The 23,408-nt window shown below is 42.0% G+C and overlaps 1 protein-coding gene across 6 annotated transcripts in view; it reads left to right on the top strand.

Moving 5' to 3' along the window:
* The first annotated feature begins 4,893 nt into the window (after nt 1–4,893).
* PEX2 (peroxisomal biogenesis factor 2) overlaps nt 4,894–23,408 on the top strand; it is a 28,240-nt gene continuing 9,725 nt past the window's right edge. For 2 of the 6 annotated variants that reach the window (XM_056522187.1, XM_056522186.1), the window contains exons 1-2: nt 4,894–4,990; nt 18,681–18,739. The gene's annotated coding sequence lies outside the window, so the exon portion shown is untranslated. Of the gene's footprint in view, nt 4,991–9,726; nt 9,905–14,211; nt 14,281–17,563; nt 17,639–17,734; nt 17,823–18,680; nt 18,740–23,408 lie in introns of those variants that run through there. The other 4 variants (XM_056522190.1, XM_056522189.1, XM_056522188.1 and 1 more) reach the window with 4 other exon arrangements.

The following is a 23,408-nucleotide window of genomic DNA, read 5'->3' as shown; positions in this document are numbered from 1 at the left end:
AATACACAGTCTGAATGAACCCTCACCCATGTCTTAGATTAGTGAAAGTTTATTCCAACAAAACGTGAATGTCATACAGCAACGTTTCAACAAGCTCACCTGGTCTTTTAGCATGTGTTAGTGTGGGTTAAAAACCACAGCGCAGGCACCGGCAAAAGACCAGCATCCACGTCAAGAGGAAGTAGGATGACATACATAAATGAACAAATAAGCATAAGGGTTACCATAGAGTCAATTCTCAGTGCATGCATATTAGCACAATCGCGCCATGCGCTCACCATCCTTAGTACGGGCATTTTGTCCCAGTGCTGTCATGCTATATAGTACGTCTTAGTAACACTTGGTAACACTGAAGCTTTATGCTTATTCATTAATTTTTGTATGTCAACCTACTTCCTCCTGATGTGGACGCCGGCCTTTTGCCAGGCCTGCGCTGTGGTTTTTTACCCACGCTAACGCAGAGTAACAGTATCAAACGCCAGCCCTGTGGCGAGTGCCCGACTTCCATTAAGCGCCACTTTCCAATTTAAATATATATGTACACAATGTATCCCCAGCCTATGTATACACTGTTTTATATGATACATTGTAATATTTATCATTTTATTGATATGTGTGTATGTTTATTATCCCCTTAACGACCAAGGACGTATATTTACGTCCTTGGCCGGCTCCCACGATATAACACGGGGTCACGCGGTGACCCCGCGTCATATCGGGTCGGTCCCGGCATGTATCTGATGCCGGGTCCCGGGGCTAATAGCGTGCTGCAGCGATCGCGGTGCCGCGCGCTATTAACCCTTTAGACTAGTCTAAACCGAAAGTGAAAGCTGCCCGGCTGCTCAGCGGGGCTGATCGGGACTACCACACTGAAAATGCGGTGTCCCGATCAGCTGGGACACGAGCGGAGGTCCTCTTACCTGCCTACGGCGTGTCCCCTTGGTGATTGATTGCTCCAAGCCTGAGATTCAGGCTTGAGCAATCGACCACCGATAACCCTGATCACTGCAAAGCTATGGCTTTACAGTGAACAGGGTATAAGATCAGTGTGTGCAGTGTTATAGCCCCCCATGGGAGCTATAACACTGCAAAAAAAAAAAAGTGTAAAAAAAAAGTTAATAAATGTGATTTAACCCTTTCCTTAATAAAAAATCAAATCACCCCCCTTTTCCCATAAAAAAAAACACCATGTAAATAAAAATAAATATAAACATATGTGGTATCGCCGCGTGCGTAAATGTCCGAACTATAAAAATATATCATTAATTGAACCGCACGGTCAATGGCGTACGCGCAAAAAAATTCCAAAGTCCAAAATAACGTATTTTGGTCGCTTTTTATATAATGAAAAAATGAATAAAAAGCGATCAAAAAGTCTGATCAATACAAAAATGGTACCGCTAAAAACTTCATATCACGGCGCAAAAAATGAGCCCATATACCGCCCCATTTGTGGAAAAATAAAAAAGTTATAGGGGTCAGAAGATGACAATTTTAAACGTATACATTTTTCTGCATGTAGTTATGATTTTTTACAGAAGTACAACAAAATGAAACCTATATAAGTAGGGTATCATTTTAATCGTATGGACCTACAGAATAAAGATAAGGTGTCATTTTTACCGAAAAATTTACTGCGTAGAAACGGAAGCCCCCAAAAGTTACAAAATTGAGTTTTTTCTTCAATTTTGTCGCACAATGATTTTTTTTTTCCGTTTCGCCGTAGATTTTTGGGTAAAATGACTGATGTCATTACAAAGTAGAATTGGTGGGGCAAAAAATAAGCAATCATATGGATTTTTAGGTGCAAAATTGAAAGGGTTATGATTTTTAAAAGGTGAGGAGGAAAAAAACGAAAGTGCAAAAAAGGAAAACCCGTGGTCCTTAAGGGGTTAATTAAATGATGTAAATGGTAGTATTTAAGTACCTAAAGAATGTTCACTTGCTATGCTTGAAAATGGCGGTGTGAGAATGCAGAAACATTGCACCCTGTATTGCTGAGGATGGAATAAAATCACCACAGGTTTTTTTTCACAAAGTGTGTGCAGTCTTGTCTATTTGGATTTCTATTTATTTTTTTTATTGTATCTCTCACTATTCTATATATCTCATATTTATATATCTATGATATCTTTCACTCTTCTATATATCTGTCTGTCTATTAACCACAATTATATCTATCAATCATCTATTTATCTACATATCTCATATTTATATATCTATCTATCTATCTATCTCATATCTATCCATTTATTTCATATCTGTCTCATATCAATCTATCCATTTATTTCATATCTATCTATCTCATATCTATCTATTTGTTTATCTCATATCTATCTATCCATCTCATTCTATCTATCTCATATATATCTATCTCATATCTATCCATTCATTTAATATCTATCTATCAAGCAGTTATAATGACTAGAGGAGTCTAGTCGAAACGTCGCTACTTGGTGTGAATTCACCCTGTTTTTTATGGAATAAACCACTTGGAATTTTTTCACTTTACTTCGCGTGCTGCAGAATATTCCTTTTTTTGTTATACAAATGGTGGGCCTTTGACCACAGCCCCAGAAACTGCTTTGCACCAAATACACTGCTATTAGAGTGTGCTGATTTCCTCTACATATCTTTTTGTCTATCTATCTCATAAATATATCTATATATATATATCTCTGTCTATCTCATATCTATCTATTTATCTATAACTACTCCAAAGAAGTCGCAGCACACCCAAACAGCATAAGGAGCAAAAACTGAGCTTTATTGGCCCATGTAGTACGATGTTTTGATGGTATCACACCATCTTCATCTTCATACTACACGGGCCAATAAAGCTCAGTTTTTTTGCACCTTAGGGCTCGTTCACACAGCCGCCTGCTCCCGACAAAAAATGCCCGTTACGCAACCCGTTTGATGACCGGGTTGTAAAGGGCTGTAAACGGATCCCATTGATCTCAATGGGATTTTTTTACAATCCTTTTTCACCCGTTTGCACCCGTTTCCTTCCTGTTCCGTTTTTTTTGACAGGGAAAAAATTTAGCATTCAGTATTTTTTTTTCCCGTCAAAAATAACGTCATGTAAACGGATATTAACCCTGCGATGTAGATCGTGTGTGTGTTCTACTTTCATTTTCAAATACCTCGCCTGGAGCCCTGAATGGCCAGCACCGAGGGGCCATTCAGGGCTCTTGCTGGGTTTTTAAGGTCATTATTACAGGATTGTAATGTTGCACTACACTACACTGCGCTTCGTTCCCCGGCTGCCCTGATGCACTGCAGGAGGGCAAGATCTATAGGTAGCGCAGCAGTGGGCAATATACATAGCCAGCACAGTGGGGGGCCAGACATATAGCGCAATATATATGATTCCCCCCCCCCTTTCGCTGCACTAGCTATGTATAATGCCCCCCGCTGTGCTATCTATGTATAATGCCCCCCGCTGTGCTAGCTATGTATAATGCCCCCGCTGCGCTAGCTATGTATAATGCCCCCCCTTGCATCTGTGAATAGTATACTATCAGCAGCACATCATGCTGCTGGCCGGGAAAGGCAGCGCAATGCCACCCGCTTCCCGGCCAGCAGATGTGCTGCTGATAGCATGCTATTCACAGATAGCGCTGTGAGGGACATATGTGTATAGAAGCGCTGTACGGGGACAGATATATATCACTATATATCTGTCCCCATGCAGTGCTTCAATACACATATGTCCCTCACAGCGCTATCTGTGAATAGCATGCTATCAGCAGCACATCTGCTGGCCGGGAAGTGGGCGGCATTGCGCTGCCTTTCCCGGCCAGCAGCATGATGTGCTGCTGATAGCATGCTATTCACAGATAGCGCTGCAAGGGATTTATGTATGCGCTCGCTGGGGGACATATGTAAGCGCAGCGGGGAGCATTATACATAGCTATCGCAGCGGGGGCATTATACATAGCTAGCACAACGAAAGGGGGGCATTATACATAGCTAGCGCAGCGAAAGGGGGGCATTATACATAGCTAGTGCAGCGGGGGGCATTATACATAGCTAGCGCAGCGAAAGGGGGGCATTATACATAGCTAGCACAGCCGGGGCATTATACATAGCTAGCGCGGCGGGGGGGGGGGGGGCATTATACCCCTCCCCACTGCCCTAGCTATGTATATTGCCCACTGCTGCGCTACCTATAGATCTTGCCCTCCTGCAGCGCATAAGGGCAGCCGGGGAACGCAGCGCAATGCTTCCCCAGCTGCCAGTGTAGTGAAACATTACAATCCTCACTAATGACTTTAAAAACCCCGTTGAGAGCACTGAATGGCCCTTCGGCCATTCAGGGCTCCCAGTGGGATATTTAAAAATGAAAGTAAAACACGCACACGAACTACATCGCAGGGTTGCGGATCATGGTTTGTCTATCTCATATTTATCTATCTCATAGCTATCTATCTATCTATCTATCTATCTCTCTATATCCCTCTGTCTATCTCATATTTATCTATCTATCTCATATCTATCTATCTATATCTCTCTGTCTATCTATCTATCTCTCTATCTATCTATATCTCTCTGTCTATATCTCTCTGTCTATCTCATATTTATCTATCTATCTATATCTCTCTGTATATCTATCTATCTATATTTCTCTGTCTATCTCATATTTATCTATCTATCTATATCCCTCTGTCTATCTCATATTTATCTATCTATCTATCTATCTCATATCTATCTATCTATCTATATCTCTCTGTCTATCTATCTATCTCTCTATCTATCTATATCTCTGTCTATCTTATATCTCACTGGCCTTCATCTTTACCCCAAATAAAAGGACCCTCAGACCGCCTGCTTTCAGTTTCCGCGCTGTCTCCATTCTTTTGGTCATCACGAGCTTCCGTAGTCAGACCCCCGTCACGTGACTGTGGACATCCAGGAAGTAGCGGTGACAGCTGCAGCAGTGGAGGAGGTTGTTTACATGTGTGGAGATCAGTGCGGCTGCTGCCCTGTGAGTTGCTCTGTGTTCTCCTCTGCCTGTGTAGCATTGTCCCTGCACAGTCTGGGTCCTTCAGCTCTTGTCTAACGCCATCCAGGTCTCCTTCATCGTTAAAGGCATTTTGGGACTTGTAGTTCCACAGATTCCCAGCTTGTCAGTTCCAGTTGTGTGCATAGCCTGTAATGTGCACGTAACCCACAGCAACCAATCCGATCACTTTTCTGACCTGTGTTGGAATCTGATTGGTTGTCATGGGAAGCTCCAGTGTTCTCCAACTTGTGGCACTCACGCTGTTGCAACACTACAACTCCCAGCATGCCCTGACCGCTAAAGGTTCTAATGCTCTAAATTAGCAGTCTCCAAACTGTGGCCCTCCACATGTTGCAAAACTGTTGTAGTTTTGAAACAACTAGATGTCCACAATATGGAGACCACTTCTCTTAATGCATTGAAATCAAGTTTACTAATTTATCGGCTTAAAATGGCAAAATACTTAAACAGAATAAAAAAATAATAATAATATATATATATATATATATATATATATATATAGTCCCAAAGTTGCACCACACCTCTCCCCAGGTTATGTGTGATATTGCAGCTCAGTTCCATTGAAGTGAATGTAGCCAAGCTGTAATACTACAAATAACCTGGGGATGGGGTTGGCGCTGTTTTTGGAAGACATTACCTCTGTTTTTCTATTCCTGGATAACCCCTATTTAAGGGGGTACTCCAGAAATCAGCAGTGAGGGTTTAACCCCTTCAGGCCAACAAACCAATGGCTGTAGCTTTATTATTATTATTATTTATCATCATCATTATTGGTATTAATATGATGACCATGTAGCCATATAAGGCTTTGTTTAAGCAGAATTGATTGTAATTCTTATTATTTATAACTAATTTTGATAAAAAAAAATCACATCTGCAGAGTTTTTAGAAGTCACTTCTTTGCACATGGATTCTCTCAATATAAGGAGTTCTGTAGTGAAAGATATCTTAAAGGAGTTCGCCGGTGCTTAGACATCTTATCCCTTATTCAAAGGATAGGGGATAAGATGCCTGATTGTGGGAGTCCCGCCGCTGGGGACCACCGTGATCTTGCTCGCGGCACCCTGTTTGTAATCAGTCCCCCGAGCGTGTTTGCTCCGGGTCTGATTACAGGCGACCACAGGGCCGGCGGCGTGTGACGTCACGCTCTGCCCCTCAATGCAAGTCTATGGGAGGCGGCGTGATAGCTGTCCTTTGGATAGAGCAGTGTTTTCCAACCAGTGTGCCTCCGGCTGTTGCAAAACTATAACTCCCAGCATGGCCGAACAGCCAAAGGCTGTCCGGGCATGCTGGGAGTTGTAGTTTTGCAACAGCCAGAGGCACACTGGTTGGAAAACACTGGAATAGAGGATAAGATGTGTAAGCACCGGAGAACCCCTTTAAGATATCTTATTCCCTATTTATAGGACAGAGGATAAGTTATAGATCATGGGGGGTCCGACCGCTGTGACCCTGCGATCTCCTGAATGGGGCCCTGCCAGTCTGCTGGAAGGGGGTGTGCGGCCCATGCCCGGACCGGCGGCTGACACCCCCCCCCTGTATGTATCACATAGAGATACATGGAGGGGGCGTGTCGGCTGCGGGGGTCGGAATGCCTGCTTCCGGCAGACTGCTGGGGCCCCGTTCAGGAGATTGTGGGGTCCCGGCGATCGGATCCCCCACGATCTATAGCTTATCTTCTGTCCTTTGAATTGGGGATAAGTTATCTTTCACTGCATTCCTTCTCTAAATCTATGCAAGCCTTGAGGCTGAATTTTCCACCTTTTAAATTTGCTTTAAGGCAGTGTTTTCCAAATGCCATGTCTCCAGCTGTTTCAAAACTACAACTCCCAGAATGCCCAGTTGCCTGAAGGCGGAGTTAGACATTGTTAGTTCTTAGACATTCCATCTACATTACTGAAAAAGCGCTCACTTTTTCACACACTGGAGGAGATTTATCAAAACCTGGGCAGCGAAAAAGTTGCCCATAGCAACCAATCACATTGCTTCTTTTATTTTTCACAGGCCTTATTAAAAATGAAAGAAGCGATCTGATTGGAAACTGGTCAACGTTTCTTCTGCACAGGATTTGACATAACAACCAATCACAGCTCAGCCTTCACTTTACCAAAGCTCATTAAGATATAAAAGCTGAGCTCTGATTGGTTATTTTAGGAGGAACCAGACCGTTTTGGTTTCAGGTTGATTGATAAATAGGGGCCAATATTTTGATCAGTGTTTTTACCCAAACCAGGAGTGGGTCCAAAACACAGAAAAAGCTGCAAATCTTTCCATTATAGTTTTTCTCTGGTTCTAGTTTTTGCTAAAAATACTGAACATAAATAAACCTACATAGAAAATGGAGTCACTTATGTTTCATATTCTGTCATTGTCACAAAAATATACCCCAGATGATAAAAAAAAAGGTTAAATGAGGCCTGCATCCTGGAACTCTTAGACTATTTATCTTGTATGCAATTTTGTGACAATAATAACAATCTAAAAAGCAACATGTAATATTTTAACTCTGAGGGGGAGATTTATCAAAACCTGTCTAGAGGAAAAGTTGCTGAGTTGCCCATAGCAACCAATCAGATCGCTTCTTTCATTTTTGAAAAGGCCTCTGAGAAATGAAAGAAGAAATCTGATTGGTTGCTATGGGCAACTCAGCAACTTCCTCTGGACAGGTTCTGATAAATCTCCCGTGCTGTATCTACATTTTCTGTGTAGGTTGTTTTATTGGTTTGTTTAAAGGGGTACTCCGGCGCTAAGAATAGGGGATAAGTTGCCTGATAGCGGGGGACCCGCCGCAGAGACTTGCATTGAGGGGGCGGAGCGTGATGTCACACGGGGCGGAGCCGTGACATCACAATACTCCCAGCGGTGGGATAGGGGATAAGATGTCTTAGCGCCGGAGTACCCCTTTAAACATGATCATTCACTGAGTGGGCTGTTACAATATTGTGTTAATATATTGAAGATCTTGGCAAATCTCGGGCAACAGGTTGCCATGGTGACTAAGAATTTTGTGGTGGTGCCCAGGTTTTTGTCAGCTCTTTTCAATGAGTGGCCATCCTCCTAAAACAAACTGTTTTATTTACCACAGCCTTCGTTCCTGTGCTGATCCCCCATTCTGCTTAAGGTCGGTGCTCTGATGTTACAGAGTAGCAGACGTCAGGTGACCGCCACAGCCAGTCAGTGGTTCCAATGGTGATGCTCCGTGCTCAGTCTCGTCATGGCAGTCACGTTTCACCAGAGCACTGATCAAAGACATCAGGGGCAGAATAGGGGATTAGTGTGGGAACGGCGGTAGAGGTAAGTAAAACAGTTTGTTTCTTTTCTAAAAGATGAGACACTTATATGACTGTGACAGGGTGGATGGGGGGACAGGAATACCTAACACACAGGGGAGAGATGAGTGGGCACTCATGACTGTGACCGGAAGAGATGAGGGGACACTTATGACTGTGACACACAGGGGGAGAGATGAGGGGACACTAATTTAACCTATAAGCAGGAAATGCTGTGTATGTGTATGTATGTGTGTGTGTGTGTGTGTATGTATATATATATATATATATATATATATATGTATGTATATATATATATATAAAATACAGGCAGCACACCACGTCTGAAATCCAGTCAGGTGAAGTTTAATCCATGATGTGATAGAGACTACGTTTCTCCAGCCTCACGCTTTTTTGAGAAAGCCAGCGTGAGGCTGGAGAAACGTAGTCTCTATCACATCACGGATTAAACTTCACCTGATTGGATTTCAGACGTGGTGTGCTGCCTGTATTTTTTCTATTGATTGAGGAACCAGTGGGCCGAGGTTCAAGTCATGTGTGCACCCCATTTCTTCATTATTTATAGTTTTCTGGATGTGCTGTTTTTATTGGATATTTTTATATATATACATTTGTTTACTCACTATTATTCTGTATGAGAGCACCAGAGATACACGAGTGCTGTGCTCTGCTTTCTCCAGCTCTCTCATAGAGAATGCATGAAGGGGGAGTGTCAAACCCCTGCTCCATACACAGGGAGAGCCGTGGCACCATTCAAGAGGTGGGGTCTGACCCCAGGTGATCAAACACTATCCCCACAAATCTTCATAAAGCACCTCAATTCTGATTATAGGTTTATATCATTTTTGCCTCATGGCAATATTTCTCTAAAAAACAAAACAAAACAAAACAAAAAAAAAACTTTTTGTATAAGAAAAGACATAAAAACTGTTCATAATGTGAACCGACACCAATCCACTTATGAGTCTTACTAAGTTAGGCTTTGGGTTTCTGCAGGAAATTGTAACAACCCTAGGTCACATGTTCGCTTAGGTTTGTTTATTCTGCCAATATCATTTATCTATGGTCTTTAAAGGAAATCTGTCACCAGTGTCACCTGCACTAACATGTTGGTACCGACAGATAGTAAAGGTGACACTGATGACAACGGTACTCACCTTGTCCGTTCCGTGGGGGGGATCTTCGGTAATTTCCTCCGTTAGCTCAAGTCTCAGCAGCCGGCTTGGGGCACGGGCGGAGCTTAATGATGTCACTGCTGCTGTGAGACCCTGCAGAGAGCAGCAGCTTCGGGCATGGGCGGAGCTTAGTGACATCACCGCTGCTGTGAGACCCTGCAGAGAGCAGCAGCTTCGGGCATGGGCGGAGCTTAGTGACATCATCGTTGCTGTGAGACCCTGTAGAGAGCAGCAGCAGCTTGGGCATGGGCGGAGCTTAGTGACGTCACCGTTGCTGCTCTCTGCTGGGTTCCGCTGTGAGACAACAGCAGTGGTGATGTCAGTAAGCTCCGCCCGTGCCCCAAGCCAGCTGCCGGGACTGGAGCTAATGGAGGAAATTACTGAAGATACCCGCCACAGAAAGGGACAAGGTGAGTACCGTTGTCATCAGTGTCACCTGCACTATCTGTCGGTACCAACAGGTTAGTGCAGGTGAAACTGGTGACAGATTTCCTTTAACCTTAATAACATCTTAGGTATATATTGTGTGTGGTTTCCTATTTTCTGTATTTCAATGTATGTTTGCACTGCATGGATGTGGGTAGGATGCATGGATCTTAATACGCATGGATGCGTGGATCTTAATACGCATGACTTTATTTATTTATTTATTTTTTTACAAAGATTCCTACAGGTTTGAACTATCAGCATTTTAATATCGGACCATCAGTATTGCCATATACTTTATATCCTACCACACCTTGATTATTTTGTAACTGTGGATATAATTTCCCGCTCTGTAGTATTTTGCACGTTAAGTGGATCATGGTGCAAGTACTTAGTATTTATTTGGCGATTTGGGTCCATATTTTTTCCATGTTGCCTTTCTTTAGTAAATATTATTTTTCTTATTTGGGAGCGAAGTGTGGGATCTATAGAGAATGTACAGTATATATAGTATAGGGCTAACCTTGTATTCATTCTATATTCAAATATTATTCATAGCCTGTACCAGTGGACATTTTTAATGTTCCAATGGTTTATCTTGGGATATATTATAACTACTATACAGAGTTATGATCATTCTACTGTGCGATATTAGCATATGACTAGCTTGCCCCATACTTTTATGTACGTAGAGCATCTGCATATATGCTAGGGATCGACCGATTATCAGTTTGGCCGATAATCACGAATTTGGGCATTATCGGTATCGGCAATTACCTTGACGATAATGCCCCGCCGCCCGCAAAGATGTAGAGTGGACCCCTGGCCCAGATAATTCTAAAACCAGGGATGGGGGAGGCAATGGGGCCGGGGCGGTGGGGGGTGCGACGCTGCGCGGGCAGTAGGGGGGCGCGGAGCGGTGCGGCGGTAGGGGGACCAGTGGCGGCGGCGGTCTATGGCACCGCAAAAGCCACTGCAGTGCATTGATTTAAAGCGCCCGCTTTAAATCAATGATCTGCAGCGGTGTCGCGGGGGGATAAATAGCCGATAACTTATACCGGAATATCGGTATAAGTTATCGGCTATTGGCCCTAACCTCCACCGATTATCGGTATCGGCCCTAAAAAAACGTTATCGGTCGATCCCTAATATATACCTACGTTTTTTTATGAGATCTAAATCAAGATATACGCATCAGAGAATGCATATTCGAATTAGCAGATCATATATATATATATATATATATATATATATATATATATACTGGTCCCTCAAGTTACAATATTAATTGGTTCCAGGACGACCATTGTATGTTGAAACCAATTGTATGTTGAGACCATAACTCTATGGAAACCTGGTAATTGGTTCTGAAGCCCCCAAAATGTCATCCAAAAATAGGAAAAGGTGAAGATTAAAGAAAAATAAGTAGATAACGAACATAGATAAAACAAGTCCTTACATATAATTGTAAGAAAGATCTGCTTGGAGCTGTAAATCACTGTCTATGTCGAGGACAGGAGCTTCTTCAGGGTCCTATACAGTACACACAGTGTCCCAAATGGAGCCACCCTTACTTGGTGTCCAAAGGAGTAGCTAACCCTGGCACAGGTAAGGAGTAGTACAGAACTTGTAGTTCCTCCCTGTACTGTAGGGGGTGCTACCAGACACCAGTCACTGCATACACTTCAGTAATAGAGGTGATTTACCAGTAAAATGCCCATTCTGATTAGTCAGTTCCTCCAGTTGTGACTTGTTTCACAAATCTGGACTGTCCCTATCATTGTATGTTGAGTCTAGTTTCAAGTTACAATGGTCCAGAAAAAAACACTGTATGTTGAAACTATTGTATGTTGAGGCCATTGTAAGTTGAGTGATCACTGTACTTTACACTGTATTTATTGGATTTATTGGATAAAATGGGATATACCTATTGTATGAACCGAGAGTCATGTGACTGTCACACGACCTACTGTGGGGACGCCCACTATTTTTACTGGCTGACATTGATACTATGAGAATGAATGGATCAGATGACTTGGTCACATGATCGCATGTATTGACGGTCAGCTGATTCAAACATGTGACCTAGGGTTGTTACATCATTACAGGAAGTTGCATCACACGCTCTCTGAGACCTTGTTGGTTCCCTCCCCCATTCCCAGCTGGTAAGGATGATTACAGGCACCCACCATATAAATGACAGCCCATATTTATGATGCACTACTGCGACCCTGAGGAAGTTTCCCTGTAGGCAATGGAACGCGTGGGGACTTAGTGAACACCGTACCTCTTACCACCATCTTGATGTTTGACCTAACCCTCTCTTCTATTGCTGGTATCTGCTGCTTAAGGTTGCGTTCACACTATGGAATTCCACGAGCGGAACTCTGCAAGTGGAATTCTGCGGTGTGAACTTAACATTAGTGTGAACGGGTCTCCGCGAGACCCGTTCACACTGCGGAATTTCATCTGCGGACAATTCCGCCACTGAAATTGTTCAGCGCAAATTTATGTGAGCACTGCATAGCCGTCAATGGTGACGGCTCAGTGCCCCGTGGCCCCAGCGCAGAAGCAACTTCGGCGGCCGCCAGGCAGAATCTCTGCTCGCGGAATTCAGCGAGCGGAGAATCCGCAGTGTGAATGCACTCTAAGGGCAGCATTACTTTCTCACTTCATGCATATACTTTTTTCCTTCTTATGTCACTTTGATATGTTTGATTTACTTGTCACACAGTCATTTTTGTATTGTTGACCATATGTGTGTATTAGGGATTGACCGATTATCGGTATGGCCGATATTATCGGCCGATAATCACGATTATGGGCATTATCGGTATCGGCAATTACCTTATCGATAAGCCGATAATGCCCCGCCCCCCCGCACCGCCCCCACCGCACCGCGACCGCTAAGCCCCCCCCCCCCCCGACCCACCGCGTCGCACCCCCCACCGTAGTGCTGGGCGGTATACCGGTTGGGCCCCTCCCCCACCCTCCGAGTCAATAAAAATAAATAAATAAATAAACTTACCCGTAATGGGGTTGGTCCGGGCCATCCATCCTTCCTTCCTGTAGTGTCCGGCGCCATTCCGGGTGGAGGGTGAACCGGTCCGGGCTGTCCTTCTTCTCCGGGGGTCCTCTTCTCCACTCCGGGCAGGCTCCGGCCTAGTACGCTGCATAGACGCCGCTACGCCTTTGAAGTCAGGTGCGTCGCTGCGCACGGGCGTCACTGCGCAGCGGCGTCTATGCAGCGTACTAGGCCGGAGCCTGCCCGGAGTGGAGAAGAGGACCCCCGGAGAAGAAGGACAGCCCGGACCGGTGCACCCTCCACCCGGAATGGCGCCGGACACTACAGGAAGGAAGGATGGATGGCCCGGACCACCCTGACAGGTAGGAGAGAGAAGCGGGTGGTGGCGGCGGCGGCTTATGGCACCGCAAAAGCCACTGCAGTGCATTGATTTAAAGCGCCCGCTTTAAATCAATGACTTGCAGCGGTGTCGAGGGGGGATAAATAGCCGATAACTTATACCGGAATATCGGTATAAGTTATCGGCTATCGGCCCTAACCTCCACCGATTATCGGTATCTGCCCTAAAAAACTGATATCGGTCGATCCCTAGTGTGTATAGGCAATTTATTCATCTAAGTGGTTTCCTGTTTTGAGGGTTTGGTCATCTTTTTCATTGTATACAGTACGGTAGTCCAGGAGGGCGCCATATTGGCTTCCCACCTGTCTTGTAGGGTGGCTCTTTTGTTGAGACTTTTAAGTGTTTTTAAATGTCTGTGTCTTTTTGTAATGGTTCTGCAATAAAATGATTTGATTTCTTATCTCATTTCGATGTGCACATTTATTTGTATGGTATTTTCTTTGTTCTTGGATTTCCTGTAGTATGTTTTGTATACCATTGTAGCACCCTGCTTTACATATAAGACTTCGGGTTTCTGGCATCTTAGGTGAATTGCAGTCATTACACTCCACTCCTTGTGCAAAGCCAGAGGAATCATGGGAAATGTAGCCTGAGAATATAGCTTCTGCTCTAAAACAGAAACAGCTAAAACAGGAAAACACAAGAACCTCTAATATTAGCCTTTGCTGCACTATATAAGGAAAATAAAATCCTAAAGTGCTTCTTTAGCACATTTTGACCTTATTTTTTTTTAGTTTTTTTTCTCCTCACCTTCTAAAATCCATAACTCTTTTATATTTCCATCTACAGACCCATATGAGGGCTTGTTTTTTTGTATGACCAATTGTACTTTGTAATAACCCTTTTTTTTTTTTTTTTTCTTTTAGTAAATTTAATTGAAAACACACAATTTTGCTAATTTTGGAGGGTTTCCTTTTCATGCTGTACACTTTAAGGTAAAAATGACATGTTTTCTTTATTCTGTGGTTCAATACGATTAAAATAATACCCATGATTACATACTTTTCTATTATACCGCTTTAGAAAAATCTCACTTTTTAACCAAATTAGTACATTTAAAACTCCTCTAATTTGACAACCTATAACTTTTTCATTTTTCCATATAAACGGCAGTATGAGGGCTCATTCTTTGTGCCGTGATCTGTACTTTTTATTGATACCAAATTTGCGCCAATAAAACTTGTAATACATTTTTTTTAAAGTACTGATGTAACAAAAAAAGCAGCAATTTTGGACCTTTTTTTTTGTTTTGTTGTTTTACGTTTACGCCGTTCACCGTAAGGGATCATTAACACTATTTTGGTAATTCAGACATTTTATGCACGCGGCGATGCCAAATATGTTTATTAATTAATTTATTTTTTGCTTATTGGGGGTAAAATGAGTAAAAAGGAACACTTTACATTTTTATTGGGGGAGGGGATTTTTCACATTTTATATACTTTTTTTTTTTAAACCTTTTTTTTTTGCACTTCCAATAGTCCCCATTTGATTGCTAATACTCTTCAGTGCTATGCATAGGGCATAGCACTGATCAGTGTTATCGGTGATCTGCTCTGGTCTGCTCAATCTCAGACCGGCCCAAAAGACCCCTGGAGACAGACAGACGCAGGTGAGGGGACCTCCGGCCGCCATGCTGGATGATTGGATCTCCGTAGCAGCGATGCAGGAGATCTGAACATCCATTTTAAATATTGCACTGCCACAGATGCCGTGATCTGTATTGATCACAGCATCTTAGGGGTTAATGGCGGACATCAGTGCGATCGCTGATGTCTGCCATTACCGGCGCGTCCCCGGCTGCTGATAGCAGCTGGGACCTGCAGTGCATGATGCGAGCATTGCTCCGATGCTTGCCGTCATGTACAGGACGTAAATACACGTCCTGGTACGTGAAGTACCTCCGCATCAGGACGTACATTTATGTCCGAGGTCGTTAAGGGGTTAACCCCTTGAGGACAGGGCCAATTTTGGCCTTAAAGGAGTACTCCAGAATAGGAAAATTGTACTCCATACTGCCAGCAGTAAAAAAAAAAAAAAATTAAAAAAAAGTAACCCACTCCGTTCTCCGCTGCGATCCTCTTCCTGGTTGCCGGTGGTCGGCTAGTCATACCGCACTCAGCCAATCACTGGCCGCAGCGAAGTCCCAACTTGGCCGGTGATAGGCTGAGCGGCAGTGTGAATTTTTTTTTTTTTTCTGAATTTCAGATCTTCCACTTGTAAGAAAGATATTCATGCCACATAAATTAGTTAGTTATTCACATTTACAATATATCTACTTTATGTTGGCATCATTTGTTATATGTCCTTTTACTTTATTAAGACGTTATGGGACTTAGAAGTTTGGCAGCAATTTTCTAAATTTTTCAGAAAATTTCAAAATCAGATATTTTTATGGGCTAGTTCAGTTCTGAAGTAGATTTGAGGTACCCGTATGTTACCCACATCACCCCATTATAAAAATTTCCCCCTCAAAGTAATCAAAATGACCTTTGGGAAGTTTACTAACCCTTTAAGTGTTTAAAGTACATGAAAGCAAAGTGGATTTAAAAAAAATTGCATTTTTATTGCTGATCGAGAAATGCAACTCAGAAACGTATTCCCCTAATTCTGATGTATTTAGGAATGTCCCATATGTGGCCCTAGAGCACTCCATGACTCAGAGCCTCAGACATTTTTTTTTATTTTTTTTTTTACTGTCACCCTTTGCTGAGATCTGTAACTTTTTTTTAATTTTCTTCACCATTGGAGCTTTGTGAGGGCTTGTTTTTTGTGGGACAAGTTGGTACTATTTTTGAATACATCTGACATTTTTGATAACTTTTTCGAAAAAATTTTAGTTAGGCAGGATTAACAAAAAGCAGTAATTTTAGCAAGATTATTCCTTTTTTTTTTGTGTTCAGCGTGCGGTATCATTTACATGATGATTTGATTTTGGCGATACCTCATTTATGTACTTTATTTTATGGTTTATCATATTTATACTATAAAAACTTTTCTTGATAAGAAAAAAATCATGTTTGTACGTCGCCATTTTCTGAGAGCCGTAATTTTTTTATACTGAAAACGTAAAGGGCACATTATTTCGGGATGTGTTGGTGTTTTTAGTGGTACCATTTGAGGGTACATGCAACATTTTGATCAACATAAAGTAATACATTTGTTGAGTTTTTTATTATTATTTTTTACAGCGTACATTGTACGAGTTAAATAATGTGATTGCTTTATTGCTTGGGTTATTATGGACAGGGCGATACCAAATATGTGTGTATATATTTTTTTTTTTTTGCGGGGGGGAAGTGGGATTGTGTTTTATTTCTTTTTTTTATTTAGATTTATTGTTTTCTTTACTTTTATTTTTTCAATTTATTTTGACTTTTCTTTTTTACTTTCTCACTAGTGGCCTTGACACTTATAATACACTGCAGTACAGATCTGTACTGCAGTGTATTATGCCTTACAGTGTAACACTGACAGTTGTCAGTGTTTCACAGACATGCATAGCAGATCAGACTCTGCCTCGGGCAGAGCCTGATCGGCTTCCATAGCCAGGTAACCAGGGGGCATTCAGAGGTCTCTGGTTGTCATGGCTTCCAATGAGACCCCACAATCGCATCACAGGGTCTCATTGGAGAACAGAGGGAGCTCCATCCCTCTGTCACCGGCGATCAGTGTGACCACAGCACTGATGGGGTTAATTGTCAGGATTGGTTCACAGCTCCGCTCCTGACAGATGCGCAGGTGGCCCCCGCCGATCACCGCCCGCACACCCGTGACGCCGTGATTGTGAATGGTCATATATATATGTATACACGTCCATTTGCGTTAAGTCACCGGAAAAATGTACGTATATATATATATATATATATATACACACATCCATTTGCGTGAAGGGGTTAATGTTAGATTGTTAGGTTACAATGGAAAAGTAAGAGACCTCTTGGGAGGGATGTCCCTGTGAGGTGACCAGATCATACCTGGTGTCATGAGATGGCAAATGTGTTATAGTGGGGAAGCCGCTATTCATCCAGTTTTTAGGGTTGAGCTGCTGATATCCAACAAAGGCGGATTAGTCAGTAAATATAGTGCTGGCTTCCAGGGTCTCATTGTCTGATCTTATTGCACCATTTTTCTTTTATGAACAGGTGGAGATATAACTGGAACATTACAAATCTGTTGATTCAGCCTGCAAATGTGTAAAATTCTCATTTTTCCTAGACATGGAACCGATCACAGAGAATGGTTGATATAAAGAACAGCTGTTCTCATACAGTTACTATAGACTGCAGTTTGGTATGTGACACCTACTTAGGCGAGGAGGATGTGTTTACTTGATATGGGATCATATCTAAAACTAAGCTCAGCCAAACTCTGCGTAATGTATTGCAGATCTGTGAAGCTGTAGAATTCGGACACAAAGAGGAAGGGGGGAAAGTTGATGACTTTGTTTATCGGAGGACATACATCAGCTCGCTGGGTGGGTGTGATGAGTGTAAAATAATATAACAAGGAGACCTGAAAGACCCTTGAGACTCAGGACTCATGAATCAGTTTGTTGTTGACTTGGAAATGGCCTATGTGTGTAGATAAGAATGACACCAGAAACATGCACAATACATATAAATGGCTTAGACAATGTCCACACCACATTTGCAATATACATTTATTATATATGCTCTGATATCTCCTGATGTACACACCAAATTTATCTATAGTCTATGACGGCACTTTATAGCGTGTCCTACTGGCATATACGGTAGATCAAAATCCAAGGCACCTTGTAAGGTAAAACTTAAAGCTTATCTGTAAGAAACAAAAAAAAATATGTTAAAAATAAAATAATGAAAACGACCAAGGAGATAGCGGTGCTTCTGCACCCTACTGGCTCCACTCTGTGTCTGTGAGACCTGGACAACCCAATAGACTTGCATTGCAAGTCCTTCCAGGTCACACACAGAGTAGGGAGAGCATACTTTTCCCAGCTTGTCCTTGTGATTTGTTGTGGTTTAACACTTAGACCCCAACTGTTAAAAACTTTTAAAATGTATTTTTATGGCAGGGTCACACGTCGCATATCTGCAGTGTATTCCATGTGGTTGATGTGCCGACGTCAGTCACATGTGCAAACTCCTTGCTGCTGCCGGGTAGACCTATGCGTCTGCTCGTAGCAGATCTGCTGAGGGAAATCCACTTCTATGAGCAGACACAAAGGGCTGTCTGGGCATGCTGAGAGTTAGAGTTTTGCAACAGCTAGAGGTGCACTGTTTGAGAAACACTGGTCTATACATAAAAATGATACCATGTCTTGCTTATCACTGATACCTCTGTTTTTCAGGTTGTTTATATAAAGAAGAAGCCTCTATAGTATAGTCTCACCCCACACTGTCAGCAAAGGTATGAAATATATTCATGTTGGAAAAATATACGTTATCCATTTGACTACTTCACTTTTCATTTGCACATCAAGTAGAGGGTTTAAATGGGCATTGTCCTTTTCAAAAACTTTTTATATAATGTAGATAATAACATTATATGTATACTAGCAGAGTACCCAGCATTACTCTGTTGTTTCTACCTAATCCTTGGAGGAGTGGAAAAGCAACATAGGATCAACCTCATAGCCCGATCCTCATAGCCCCGTCCTTATAGCCCGTCCTCAGATGTGGCTGAGTTGTGTTGAAGAGATTGTAGGCCAAAAGTAGTAAAGGGCATGGATTTGTGGAAGTGGGCGTGGTGACTTGCAAGCCAGACCAATGCACAAAAAGGGTCGAAAATAGAAGGGGTATAGCTTTGCTGTGGGGGGCATGGCTTTGCAAAAGGTGCATGGCTTGCAAGCTGGACTGATGCACTCATTTGGAAATGCAGAGCAGAGATTGTGGAGTAAGGTACATGAACCACAGACTTGGGACTTCAGACAAACCCCACCTTCCCCTTACCTAAGGGGGTAGGTTAGGGTTAATTTAACGATCTTTTATTTTTAGTTGACATATAAGTAACATGTGTACCATGTATTATACGAATATCTCCTGCCTTTTGGGAATTATGCTTCCACATATATTTCCAATAGATGTGCATATGACTTTAATCCAAAACCACGACCCTCACAAATGGAGTCTCATTAAAATATCCACAGCCGTTTGGAAGTGATGCTGAAACATTTATACATACATACTCTCACATTGAGTTATATACACACACACACACACACAGTCATGGCCATAAATGTTGGCACTCCTGAAAATTTTCACAGAAAATGAAGCATTTCTCACAGAAAAGGATTGCAGTAACACATGTTTTGCTATACACGTTTATTCCCTTTTTGTGTATTTGAACTAAACCAAAAAAGGGAGGGAAAAAAAAGCAAATTGGACATAATGTCACACCAAACTCCAAAAATTGTCTGGACAAAATTATTGGCACCCTTAACTTAATATTTGGTTGCACACCTTTTGGAAAAATGTACTGAAATCAGTCGCTTCCTATAAGAATCAATAAGCTTCTTACACCTCTCAGCCGGAATGTTGGACCACTCTTCCTTTTGCAAACTGTTCCAGGTCTCTCTTATTGGAAGGGTGCCTTTTATCAACAGCAATTAAAAGATCTCTCCACAGGTCTTCAATGGGATTTAGATCTGGACTCATTGCTGGCCACTTCAGAACTCTCCAGCACTTTGTTGCCATTCATTTCTGGGTGGTTTTTTGAGGTATGTTTGGGGTCATTGTCCTTCTGGAAGACCCAAGATCTTGGACGCAAACCCAGCTTTCTGAAACTGGGCTGTACGGTGCGACCCAAAATCCGTTGGTAATCCTCAGATTTCATGATGCCTTGCACACATTCAAGGCACCCAGTGCCAGAGACAGCAAAACAACCCCAAAACATTATTGAACCTACACCATATTTCACTGTAGGTACTGTGTTCTTTTCTTTGTAGGTCTCATTCCATTTTTGGTAAACAGTAGAATGATGTGCTTTACCAAATAGCTCTATCTTGGTCTCATCTGTCCACAAGACATTTTCCCAGAAGGATTTTTGCTTACTCAAGTTCATTTTGACAAAATGTAGTATTGGTTTTTTATGTCTCTGTGTGAGCAGTGGGGTCCTCCTGGGTCTCCTGCCTTAGCGTTTCAATTCATTTGAATGTCGACGGATAGTTTGCACTGACACTGATGCTCCCTGAGCCTGCAGGACAGCTTGAAGATCTTTGGAACTTGTTTGGGGCTGCTTATCCACCATCCGGACTATCCTGCGTTGACACCTTTCATCAATTTTTCTCTTCTGTCCATGCCCAGGCAGATTAGCTACAGTGCAATGGGTTGCAAACTTCTTGATAATGTTGTGCACTGTGGACAAAGGCAAATCTAGATCTCTGGAGATGGACTTGTAACTTGAGATTGTTGATATTTTTCCACAATTTTGGTTCTCAAGTCCTCAGACAGTTCTCTTCTCCTCTTTCTGTTGTCCATGTTTAATGTGGTACACACAGACACACAGCAAAGACTAAGTGAACTTCTCTCCTTTTAATCTGCTTTCAGGTGTGATTTTTATATTGCCCACACCTGTTACTTGCCCCAGGTAAGTTTAAAGGAGCATCACATGCTTGAAACAATCTTAAATTTCCACAATTTGAATGGGTGCCAATAATTTTGTCCAGCCCATTTTTGGAAATTGGTGTGACATTATGTCCAATTTGATTTTTTTCCCTCCCTCTTTTGGTTTAGTTCAAATACACACAAAGGGAATAAACGTTTGTATAGCAAAACATGTGTTACTGCAATCCTTTTCTGTGAGAAATACATTTTCTTGAAAAATTTCAGGTGTGCCAACATTTACGGCCATGACTGGATGGATTGATAGATAGATACAGACAAAGAATAAGTCAGCCAGTACTTTAGATGATACCAAACTATTATATGGACCTGACCTGCAGGTGTACGCTACTAGGCTATATATTTGACCGCCGGCGGAGACAAATTTGCGAGCTAAGTGCCTCACTTTCTCATAGTTTCCCATTTGCATCTATTACACCATAGCTGTATAGCTCTCCATGTTTTATCTGCATGTTCATGTTTCGCCTATATCCTTGTGCTGGCAGTGTGCTGCTGCATTCTTCTGTTGCTGGATAGATTTGTAATATATATTGGTTAAATAATGGTGTATATTTTTGGGTGGAAAAATGTTTGTTCTCCCACACTTCCTTTATTTTTGTCCCAGCCAAGACACACAGGCAATAGCTGAAGGGTAAGACACATTTTTTTCAGCCCCCAAATTTGTTTTTTAACCAATGGATGGTACGCATATACATATAATATTGACAGGTACACTTTAACAGACATGTGACTTCTTAAAAAGTACCTGTCTCCAAATAAACTGTTCTAAACTAACTCATGCTATGTTCCCTAACTACTCCTAACACCCCTCCTGCCCAGAGCTTTAAAAAGCTGTGTATCATACCTTTCTTCTTACTCGCATGGTGCAATTTCCCAGCAGGAGAAAGTGGGCGTTTCCCAGCAGGCATGACATCACTGAAGCCTACTGGGGGACCACTTCCGCCCTCATGTTGTTGCAGCATTGTGATGAATAGAAGACCTCCAAGCTCTGTGCATCTTTCAGTCTGTGTTGCTATCAGTGAAGATCTCCTTCAGCTTTCAGTCTGTGCAGCTTTCTGTGAGAATCTGTGGAGCTTTCACTTTCTTTGCAGCTGGCAATCAAGCTCCGCGCAGAGAAACACTTCCTGTGTTCGAACTCCTGCCAGGCCGGGAGGAGACCAAACTCACTGTATTAATTATGTCAGGGAACAGAACAGCGCCACCTAGTGGCGTTTTTTTTATATTACATTTTAAACATATTTATGCTGATAATTTTAAAAGCAAGTGAATGGGAAAGTGTCTGCTAATTTGGTAGTTTGGTGACAGGTACTCTTTAACTGCAGGGTAGGTTATCCAGAGGTCCACTTTTAAACACACTATCAGCCATAGCATTAAAAACAAGTGTGAAGTAAGTAACATAGATTATCTTGGAACAATGGATCCTCTCTGGGATGGAATATATTGGGCAGCAAATGAACAGTCCATTCATGAAGTTGATGTGTTTGTAGCAGGAGAAATTGGCAAGTGTAAGGATCTTGACAAGCACCAGATTGTGATGGCTGGATGATCGGGTCAAAACAACAGCAGCTTTCATACGAAAAGAGGACAAAGAAAGGACAAACAGTGGACTGTCAACAGTTATATTCTACAGAAGTGTTACTGGTGCACAAGTAATTGAAAAAGTTTGTTAGCTATGATAGAAAGCTTTCAGAACACATGGTATGTTGCAGCTAGCTTTGTACTGGGCTATATAGATGAAGATCCGTTAGAGTGTCCATTCTGACCTTTGTTCACTGTCCATTAGCAAATGTTGTGCCCATTCAAAAATAGGTAGTAGGAAAAAATCGTGCAACTATAGACCAGTAAGCCTGACATCAATAGTGGGAAAATTAATGAAAACCATACTAAACGATAGGATTGTGGAACATCTGAAATCTCATGGATTGCAAGATGAGAAACAACATGGATTTACTATAGGGAGATCATGTCTAATATTATTGTTTTGATTGAGTGACTAAAATAATAGATGGTAAAGGTCCAGTAGGCATTGCATATATAGATCTTAAGCATTTTAGGAGCTTTTGACACTGTCCCACATAGAAGACTTATCAATAAACTGCAGTCTTTGAGCTTGGACTCCCATATTGTTTAACCACTTAGGGAATCAGCCTATTTTCACCTTAAGGACTCAGCGTTTTCCGTTTTTGCATTTTCATTTTTTCCTCATCACCTTCTAAAAATCATAACGCTTTCAATTTTGCACATAAAATTCCACAAGATGGCTTATTTTTTGCACCACCAATTCTACTTTGCAGTGACTTTAGTCATTTTACCCAAAAATCCATGGCGAAACGGAAAAAAAATTTATTGTGCAACCAAATTGAAGAAAAAAATGTCATTTCGTAACTTTTGGGGGCTTCCGTTTCTACGCAGTGCATTTTTCGGTAAAAATAACACCTTATCTATAAGTCCATACG

Source organism: Hyla sarda, chromosome 5, assembly GCF_029499605.1.
Source record: "Hyla sarda isolate aHylSar1 chromosome 5, aHylSar1.hap1, whole genome shotgun sequence".
Classification (NCBI taxonomy): domain Eukaryota; kingdom Metazoa; phylum Chordata; class Amphibia; order Anura; family Hylidae; genus Hyla; species Hyla sarda.
Note: the sequence above shows the minus strand (reverse complement) of the source record. Positions and strands in the feature narration are given on the sequence as shown.